At 33.1% G+C, this 11,548-nt stretch overlaps 1 pseudogene; it reads right to left on the bottom strand.

Moving 5' to 3' along the window:
* Positions 1 to 2,752: 2,752 nt before the first annotated feature.
* On the bottom strand, positions 2,753 to 4,076 carry LOC143568144 (transcription factor MYB74 pseudogene; annotated as a pseudogene).
* Between the last annotated feature and the right edge of the window lie 7,472 nt (positions 4,077 to 11,548).

Raw genomic sequence — 11,548 nt, 5'->3', positions numbered from 1 at the left:
AAAGTTGATCTGTTGATGATTGTTCTTTACAGGAATATAGCGACAATGAGTTACGTGGATACACTGAAGAAGGAAAAAGTACTTCAGAATTCAGTCTAGCTAGGATCAGGAGAATAATTTCATGAATGGCAATATAAAAAAACAAAACTTTCCACAAAAAGATCCTACAACAAATCAGCAACAGGCCGGATTAACAAAGAATCCCTTTTTTTATGGCAAAAGCAAATGTATTTGTATTATGTACCATTTCATTTAATTATGTAAAAATAAAGACACAGAGATACACTTTAGAAATTCAAAAGGAACAAGTAGCATATATTTTTACAAAGACACAACAAGTTGTAAAACTTCCATAGCTTAAAGAAGTATCTTGACATGATCACAACCTGGCTTAAGGTGGAGTACCAAAATATTAAGCTTGAGATGCTTTTTTTTTAATTATATTGCATAAATATTTAACCTAGGTTAAATTAATACTTGGGATAAATAATAGGATAATTTTATTATTTAGTTATGTGTGAACGTGTTTAATCACATCTCTTCTACATATATACACAAATGGGTGGATCCTTTCACAAGCGAGAGCGGGTCGCTGCCTACCCAGCTTTTTCGCTCAGTATTTTACTTTTTGGGAAAAAATAAAAGATAAATATATGTATTAAGTTTGTTCCAGCCAAATTATTGTTCATGTTCCTCCCCCGTCCATCCATATTATGTGTTTAAGATCTGCCACTGTATATACACTAGCTTGAGACTTGTGTATCATACGAGTTTTCTAATAGAAGATAAATATATAATAATTAAGCAATGAAAAGTTATACACCGAAAATCATAAAATAAACGAAATACAATATAGACAATAATATTATCATTTGTTATTAACAGAAACATTAAAATACAAGAGTTATAGACAAACAGTATAGTAACAAGTCACAAATGTGTAAAGACTTCTTTGTAACTACACCAAAACTCTTGCGGTACATAATAAATCACCAAACGCTGTAAAATAGACGGTAAATAATTTAGATTTTTAAGAAGTATTAGAATTAAGAATTTTGCGAATGAACATAATAAATCACCAAACGTTTTGTCACGATGCATGCAAATTCTTTATCATAAATCTCTTCAAACAATATATAACTTCATCTTCAAAATACAGTACTCCATCGTTGATTACTAGGTAGTACATGTTCAAGCCATGCTCTTTTACTACTTTAGACCAACCACTTTTGAATAAGTAAATATATTCGTTTTTAATTATCTTGACATCGCAGTGGTGAATATGATATGCTTTCAAGGTAATTGGATGATTGGATCGATCGATATGTTGTTACGGTATTTTCTTCTTAAAAATCCAATAGGCAAAAGCTGCAAAAAAATTATACAAAGTACATTAAATGGAAAATCTAAGAAACTTGTTAAATAAATTGCAGTCTTTAAGAGTGTGACGGCCAAATATATAAGATGCGGATGAATTGAGCAGCATCTCAAAATTTGTATATCTAAATGAATGGAATGAATCACACAACATTGGGAAAAAGTCCTACTAGACTAATTATCAATTGATATATCATCTAAACTAAACATGACAATTACATGCTTGATGATAATAATCAAATAACACAGGAACCAATTAAATGTACGTATGAGACATTAAACTACAAGAGTGCAAGTTGAATATTATGACCTCAAAAGGATTATAAAGCTTTGTATATCTAAATACATAGCATAAATTCAATGTTGACTGTAAAGGAAACCATCATAAAGCGTTTCTAAATTGACCAGGGCGAAAATATCCTTTGTTAAATTATGAATACAGAACATCATAAAGGGTTTCTAAATTGATCATTGATTAATACTAATAACCAAGAATTAGAGTGAAAAAAATCTTAACAAAATGCTACAAAACATACATGTTAAAAACAAACCGCGGTATTTGATGATTGAATATAGATTGAATGATTTTAAAAGCGGAGAAGGGAGGGATAAGCGAGAGGCGACGGTGGGGATGAACACAATCGTTTTTAGGGGTAATAGATATGATACAAAAACAATATTATGCGAGTCGGACTGTAATCCGCGAGATATTGATTTCGGGTCACCAATATGTTAAACGAGTTAAAGACGATTAGGAGCAATGAGGAGGTAGCAAGTGACAAAATGTTGGTACATATTCTTTTTATTAGGGTTAATGTATTCTCTCTCTCTACATATATATCTCTCTCTCCAAAATATATATATGTATGTGTAGGTACACATCATGTAAGGTTAAAATAAGAAGTTAATGCATTCCAAGAATTGTAGGAAGCGAGGAGGTTAAAATACACTGCGCGTCTTAAAACAAAAATGTTCTTCTTTAATTAAAAAAATGTGCCACATCTTATAACACACCATGCTTTTTCCACTAGATTTAATATCCCTTATTACATTAGATCTAATGACTCACATCTCTTCTTAGACTTCTTAGAAAACACTTTTTTCGTATATACATACTATTTAAAAAAACTTAATTTAAAATCACGTCTTTAATTTACATAACTAATACAAGCTAGAAATTTTACTTAAATCTATCAACTTGTTCATGATTTCATTTATTTATTTATATTTATATTTATACTTATATTTATATTCATTTATAATCTTACAAAATATGCAATATAAAATTACAAATTCCTGGAAATAACATACCAGAAAACTACAAGAACAACCGTATGTTCCATTCACAGGTCTAGCCTGCATCTATATATAATATCTATATAACATCATCAAACTCCATGTTGAAATTGATGTTTTCACTGGTCGATGGCTGGAAGCTTGAGCATTCTAACGCTTGTGAAGGAATCTGCCTGCAATCTGGAATGGTAATAGAATTATCCGTCAAGTAAGGAGATATCATGTTATCTTGACTTGTTTGTCCATTGAGGTTGATCAAGCTATCTGAAAAGCATTGGCCATTGTTTTCTTGCGTGTGGGGAGCTAGATTCCATTGTTGGTTTATAGGAAGAAGTGGCGGAGTGGAGGTGACATTTGCAATTTGCTCACTAGGATTTTGGTTCATAGGATATAAGTTGTTATTAAAAAACAACTCTTTGTTATCTTCATTTAATGATGATGACGATGATGATGATGCCGATGCTAACAGAGTGGCAAGCCATAAAACTTGTGGATTCACTAGGGCTTGGATGCTCAAAAGGTTTGAGAGATTGAACGAGGATGAAAGGTCCAATAGATCGAGGCGAGGATGATGAGTGAGAGGGTCAATTCCATTCTTGAGGAGAGCTCTTTGGATATATGTGTTCCAGTAGTTCTTGATTTCATTATCTGTTCTTCCGGGCAACTGAGCAGCAATTAGTGACCACCTATCAGGTCAATATAAATTATTATTCGGATATTTAATTTAAACTTGTGAATCCTTATTAATTGCAGCTATTTCACTTTTATCAATTTATTTTTTCAAGATTTTGTGACCAAGGTTGATCTCCTTTAATTAGGGCTTTGAGATGGTCTATAAACATAGTTATGAAGATCGACACAAATCATTGGCCTCCTAATTAACTTACTTATTTCCGAAAACACTATGTAGTTGGATGATGGTCAGTTCTTCTTCAAATGAGAATCTTCCTCTCTTGATATCAGGCCTCACGGCAACTTTTCCCACATCTTTGAAGCCCTGTAAGGTATAATCAAACATTGATTAATCAAAGAAAATCAGCTAACTCAAATCAATCATATCTTACATTAAGAAAGATTGTGGAAGCAAACACACTCACCAGCGTTCTTGGGAAGGGTTCGCCAATTTCCCAGTCCATGTATCTGAATGTATTGGGTGAGTTTGAGATCCTCTTCTTGAGTCCAGGCCCCTTTCTTGAGTCCAGTAATGTTATCACAACTTGGTGACCTTCCCATTTTTGTTCTTTGGTGATTATGGAGAAAATATACGTATGTGTTGGTTAAAAGCTCGATGAAAGCTTGAACTTCGCTACTAAAAAATAACATACATGTTACTGTACGTTACTTGTAGCTATTTCTGCACGGGTTTTGAAGATGGCTACTCCCATGTATATATAGATAAATATGTGAAAGTTTACGTACGTAAAATAAAATAAAATTAAACAATACATGTTTTATTAATATTAGAAACAAAATGGAAAGTGGTAAATTATGACATGTGTAAAATAATTTTGCAAAAGGGAGAGGTCTCTTGATACCTCTTCTACACACACGCACACTAGCTTGATCTACTACATGGGTTTTGCAAATGATACAGATATTATAATAATAGGTTACAGAAGAGTGAGATATAGTTCTGGCCATCCGTTAAGATCAAATATTGAATATGGGCCGTTTGATAAGGATGGATTATAAAGCGGTTACTTTTCATTACATGTAACTACCTCACGAACCCATTTACATGGGTAACCACCCACTATTAGACATAGTTATCCCGTTCGACTATTAGTATAATTAAACTATATTCTACCACCTAAAAAAGTGCATGTAACTAACTTAGTTTTAACTTCCCACTACCCATGTCCACATTATGTATGTATTGGGTAGTTATTATGTGTGGTGAATCAAATCAAATGTGTTGGAAGGGAATATGTGTAGTAGTGGGTAGTTACATACTTTTATTTTCGTTCATAGCAGTTAATGTATATATTGCAGGTTCTATAAAGTTGGGATGTGGTGTTGCATATGCTAAATTGTAGTGCATACCACTCTATATAATTGGATTTTGTTTGCTTATAAATGTAGTTATGAGGTTCATTTTTAATTGTGTTGCTAAGTGCTCCCGTCATGAATAAAGAGTTAAATCATCACACATCCTTGTATGATGATGAGGTACTTTAATTCAGTTTTTTGTTTCTAAGTTTCTTATATTTTATCCTCTAACAATTGATATTTTCCTACTTGTAGAACAAAGTTATTGAAACAGGAAGTAAGCTTTATGAGGTACATGTGTTGGAAAGCATGTTTGAGTTATTTGAGTTTCTAATGTGTTCTTTTTTGTTGTTGCTGAACTTTTATTATTTTGATATTACATAATATATATATGAAATTTGATATCATGATTGTGTCTTTGTATATATACTAAGTTTCTACGAAAACACAAAAACAGTACCAACAGATCAATGGCTTTTTTTATTATCATTATTTTTTGATTTTTTATATGTATTGTTTCCTTAATTGTAATGATGTAACTTGCAAATATGAGTTTGTGTGTTACGCGAACTTCCTAACTGGTTTTCATTTGTGTTTTTAGCTGCACAAACCTAAGAATGTCGTTGGTGAACCCACTTATATTAAACAGGTAACAACTTAACTTGCTTATTTGCTCGCTAGCGTACTCAAATCAAATGCTAACACCTGCACCATTATGCTACTAACAGGAAGAAGATTCATTTTGGGGGGACTTGAATGACTTTGATAAACTCCCACTGTATTGTTCTTGCCAAAAGGATAGTGTTGTCGACATTAAGGATGAGGTACTTATTTCTTACTTTGTGTTTACTTGAAAATAACTAACAGTTAATTAACATGTTTTGTCTTAGAATCACAATGCTGACCGACTCAAGAAACGGTATCGCGCGCTCGATAAGTAAAAATGGGAGGATGTGATAGAGATTGCAAGTTCCGAAGATGAATCAGAAGAGGCTTGGGTGCCTATTAAGAGGAGGACTAACAATGCTCGTGTTGTAAATCAAGTGATCTTGATTGAGGACCCTATCGCTTAATGTTTTAATATTGTTTTTTTAAGCACTATCATTTTGTAGCTAGACTTATGTTTTTATATGATCAGTTGTTTCCATGTGTTATTGACTTAATGTTAGTATATATCACTTTACTGCGTTGATATTCCCGTCCACCGAACGGGCAAACTGCTAGTTGCAATAAAAGATAACATATAATAACTAAGCAATGAAAAGTTATACATGGTGAATCATAAACAAACTATATAAACGGTTAAATTATTATTTAATTATTAAACTCGATTACATTAGACAACTACAAGAGTTATAAACGAAACAATACAGTGATACTCACATATAAGTAGAGACTTCTTTATATATTACATTTGATGTTCTATTAGTGAGTTTACCACGTTTATAAAAATTATAATACTGAGTCTGCTCTACTTGTAACTCTTATTAACATATAGCTATCTATGTGAGAAAACTGGTTCTTAAAAAACAAACCAATTAACTCTTAATAGTAATTGACCTTCGCTTTTATTTATTGTCATTGCGAATCCCACGACTAGCAAACACTGCCGTCATTGAAATTTAAATCAAAATTTCTTCTTTGAAATATCCTATTCTTGTGATAAAAACTCTATTTCGAATATTACTTTCATAAATAATCTTACCTTCGATAACACAAATACCAAACATAACTAGTAATGCAACTAGAACACCAACTTTTAGTCTAGTATTATTGCACAAACCCATTTCTTAATAATATAACTGGAACGTCAACTTTTAATATTAGCTTATGGCAGGGCCATCCCTGATAATTGTTATAAAAGTTTTGGGTTAAAGACGAGAAAATAATTGAACATTAAGTAATTAGGTTTAAACAATTAACTTCTAAATGGGCTTATTGTGTTGTGGTTTGGGTTGTGCAAAAAAAAAAAGTTAATAAAAACTTAAAAGAACTCTTTATAACTAACCTTTTTTTTATAAAAAAATTTGTATGTTAACGTTATTTTAGTGTCGTTTTATCATTTTTTTTATATTTATATTTACGATTACAATTATGAAAATTAATTTTTACCAATATCTAATTTTTTTTACATATATGTAAATTTGTTATTACATAAATTTTACACGTACGTAAACTTGTGATTTATATTTGTAATAAAAATTTTATATATAAAATATGGTAGAGCTAATCTAAAACAATGTTAATATATGAAAAAAAATTTAATGTTTGTTGTTATGAGTTCCTATATATATATATATATATGGTGAGATTAGTGTACAATGATTGCTTAATGTACGATATGTACGCAAAAATATTTTACGAACTATAAAATATACTTTTTTTTTCTAGATTCATTTTAATTATTATAATTCTTTTAATTAATTCATTTAAATTAAAGGTTTTTTACTTTAATTCAAAATCTAAACAACCAACTTTAATGCATGCAATCCCATTGGTAGAGATTGGTGACAATACCTTAACATTTTCCTTATTAATACCAACTCATTCCTACTTATTTTCAGCTGCTCATCTCTTTATTTCTCTCTAATTTTCGGATTTGTGGAAGCAAATTAAAATGTTCTTGCTTAAGTTGACTTTAAAAGTCAAACGAAACAATTGCTTGCTTTTCAATCCGATTTGAGTAATGTTTTAGGATGTTTTTAGTTTGTATTAGTCTTATATATATATGTTTCATTGTTTCCCTTATTCAGCATTGGTTGATTAAGTTGTTTATGTCATCTTAAGACACGTCTTTGCTTATTAAAGGCTAGTTTGACATAATTTGGGATTTTTACTCGTTTAAAGTTTCTGATTTTTATTTGAATTTGTTTGTTGGTTATTTGACAATGAGGATTTGTATAATAAGATGGTAAATATGTACTAACATCACACAATGAGTGACATAATTGTTTTTTTTAATCAAAAACCATTTCAAAACATCAAGAACATAGGTTCTAATGGTGTTTTAATTCTGGACAAAATTTGGTCATCAAAGATTGGACCATAACTTGGTCATAAAGAACTGGAATGGTGCACGATCAAAGCCTATGGAGAACTTCATTGAGTTGTGGTTTCAATGGTTATTTAACTTCGTTTTAATTCATCCGCGTGGCTTCACAAAAAATGTTTTATTTTTAGTACGCAGATCTGTACCAATTGAGAAAACCGGCTGTTTCAGCTGATCTCTCGAGTCATAATTTGGGGAAAGTTTCTAAATGAAAGATGTTCATAACACCCTAATTAAGTAAACTGGATATTTTTATACTTTTTAGAAATTTATTTATACTTTTAAGTATTATTCAAATCAAGGGCAGAACTGATTAAAATCCTTTTGGTTGTTTTCACACCTTAGATGTGATATATTTTTGCTTTCATTCTTGGTTAATATTTTGTAGTTATTTTCAATGTTAAAGGGAGATTGGTACTGGAGTTGGTCTCAAACCAAGCCCCGGATTGAATAAACCAAACAACCCACCTTAGTCCGAATCACTCTTGTAAAAACACAAGTTGTGTTTCAAGTGATTGATTCTTGTATTTTCTTTCAAGTTTTGGTTTTATTTTAGTTTGTTGTTAGTTCTCATGTTTTGGATATGTGGAAACCAACCTCGGTCTCATACAGAGTCATGGACCGAACCAAAACAGAACTTCCGCTTAAACTCAAGATTATACAAATAAAACCCCAATTTGAATTCAAGTTTAGTTTATTTTACTTTTATTTAATATTTACTTCTGGACACATCCCCAATCCTAAACTCACTTTGTAAGGCCCCGTAACCGGTAGCCCTACTTTCGTGTTGGATTTACTCATAACACAGTTCTAAATATCAGGGTTAATTAAAACATTTACGCGGAATATAAAACTTTCATAAAACATTACATAATTCATAACTTGTCTCAAAACATCCTTTGTCTTTCAACATTAAAGCATTAAAATTAAAACATCATAAGTCTTCAGATGCCAGACTCTTGTTCAGTGCCACGTGTCTCCTCAAGCAAGCCGCCTCATCCTACTCACCTGCGTGCATACTAAAAGTCAGCAACGCTGAGTGAGTTCTAGTTAATCATACACTATACAATACACATAAACTTATATTCTTTCATTCATACTTTCATACTTTCATTCTTTCGTACTTTCATTTTTTCTTTTGTATTAACTTACCTTCATATCTTACGTTATAAAGAGCATTACGCCCTACATTCCTCGAGTATTATTAGGGCTCGGTACCCTCCTTCCTCGAGTATTATTAGGGCTCGGTACCCTCCTTCCTCGAGTATTATTAGGGCTCGGTACCCTCTTTCCACGAGTATTATTAGGGCTCGGTTTCCCTCTTTCCACGAGTATTATTAGGGCTCGGTTTCCCTCTTTCCTCGAATATTAGTAGGGTTCGGTTCCCTAGTTCTCGAATATTAGTAGGGTTCGATTCCCTCTTCGTTACCATACAACCATACATCATACCTCGAGTATTATTAGGGCTCAGTACCCTTTTCGTAACCATACAACCATGCAACCGTCATTTCCTTCTTTTATTAACTTTATCACATTCATACACATAAGCATACATATCATACTTACCTTACACATAGCGTTACAACCTGACAGTACGTGCAATATCCGAAGATCGTTCACGTACCATCAAGCAATCATTCATACATATCATATCATTCACATAAGGCGTACACTTACCTCTTAGGATAAGCGTATTAACAAACATATCAAGTATGCACACAGCCCCGAAAACATAACACATAAATGGGGCTAGAAACTCACCTGAACACGGTTACGTTCACCGTTAATCGTAATCCCTTTTTTCAGTTGTGCACGGCTGACTGTATAACAAGTATACGTATCAATTAACTATCACTTCTCATAATGTATTTCTATCTTTATATGACCCACAACGAACGGGGGTCCGGGGGCAGCGCCCCTGGCAGCGGGGTCTAGGGGCGGCAGCCCCTAGCAGGGTCCAAGGGGCAGAGCCCCTGGCTGGGGTCGAGCTGCCAGGTCAGCTTGGAAAAATTTTATTTCCATTAACTGTCTTAACACATTTTTCATTAGATTTTTAATTTATTTTCTAAACGAACTTGACTTTAAGCGAAGTTAAACCTTAGGCGAACTTAGCTTTAGGCGAAGTTATCAGGCGAACTTGGCTTTAGGCGAAGTTAAACCTCAGGCGAACTTAGCTCTAGGCGAAGTTATCAGGCGAACTTGGCTTTAGGCGAAGTTACCAGTTAGGCGAACTTGGCCGTAAGCGAAGTTATCAATTAGGCGAAGTTAGCCTCAGGCGAAGTTATCGCTATGAAGGCGAAGTTATCGCTTTGAAGGCGAAGTTATCGCTTTGAAGGCGAAGTTGCCCAGTTGCAGGCGAAGTTGCCCAGATCAGCCACGGCTTTGATTTCTGTCCAGCATTTTGGGCGATTTTAACACCCTTGTTATAGTTCGACATCACCCACTTCGTTTCCCAACCATTTCCGGTCGTATATACGCTATAAAGCTCGGATCTTTAAACTTCAAAGATCAAGAATCATACCTTTTTGAGCTTGTTTGGATCTCGTTTACTTGTTATCACAACTAATCGCTCTCTCTCTCTCTCTCGGATCTGCCCGGTTCTTCCCTCGGCCGGCGGCGAAGTTGTGTGGTGTGTGTGTGTTTTGGAGTGTGTTAGAAAAGTGATAGAATGAAAGATATTTTTGGGTTTAGGGGGTATTTATATCCCTTAAATCCCATGGACCTAAGGCCCATTCTCATTTAACCCATCTCAATTAATCCAAGTCCATGATCCGCTCCTTACCCGATATTAATTAATTACGCGAAATCACTAAACATAACTTCCTTTATTCAACATTATAAATTTTAGGATGTTACACACTTATTTCTCGGACTCACTTGTTAAAAACCAAACATTCCGGTTCGCCCGCTTAAGGATCGGCTCGCATATTTCATCACTCGCTAAATTTCCAGGTGAGTAATCACACTCCCCTTTTTACGCTTTTATACTTTTGGGGGTGGCATGCGTACCATATTCAAACTTACATGTTTTTAAGACCTCAATACTAAATCCACAATTTGACATTATGTGTTTATACGAATATTTGCTAGATCTTTTGTTTATGCCTCAAGTTGATTATGTGCACTAGTGTTTATTTTAATGTTGTTGTTGAGCCCCAATAAGTATGATCATAAGCATCGCTAACTACTTTAGTCTTGTGCTAGTAGAATATGGCCTCATCATCCGAGTATTTTGATTTTATCAAATAGAAAGGATCCCCAGTTATTTACAATTACAATGGTTGTTGCAATATTCTATTTACACATATGAATTGTGATTTTGCCTCATTATGTTATATATACTCAAAACTAGTGTATTGCTCGCCAACATTCGTGTTGATCAAATCTATTTTTATGCATGCTACAGGTTTAAGAATGCTTATGAAGATTGAAGAATCATCACTTAGGTTATACCTTTAGGGTACTTTAATGAATTTGATATTGTTGTAATTGTTTTTGATTTAATCTTTAAACAAGTTGTTTTTGAGTTATTAAATGAAATAAATAAGTTGAGTAAATATTGTCACTTTAATAGTGTCATTGTGTTCTTGAGCAATCCGTTGTACCCCGGTATGTTTCGCCGCCTTTGGTCGGGGTGTGACACATTTATTTATGAAATAACCCCTTAATCATCAAACTATTATTTTTGCGGGTCATGGGTTTCATCAAACTTGGATAGTCCTTAAATAGGTTATACATATCATTTATTTATGAAACTCTTTTATCATCAAACCCTAATTTAATTTCTCTCATTTACATATTCTCCATCGTCAGTTTATCATCTTCATCACTGGTTAA

Source organism: Bidens hawaiensis, unplaced genomic scaffold (assembly GCF_021521415.1).
Source record: "Bidens hawaiensis isolate Kalapana, Puna unplaced genomic scaffold, B.hawaiensis_p1.1 tig00023813_1, whole genome shotgun sequence".
In the NCBI taxonomy this organism is placed as follows: domain Eukaryota; kingdom Viridiplantae; phylum Streptophyta; class Magnoliopsida; order Asterales; family Asteraceae; genus Bidens; species Bidens hawaiensis.
The sequence above is the reverse complement of the archived record's forward strand: the minus strand, read 5'-3'. Positions and strand labels throughout refer to the sequence as shown.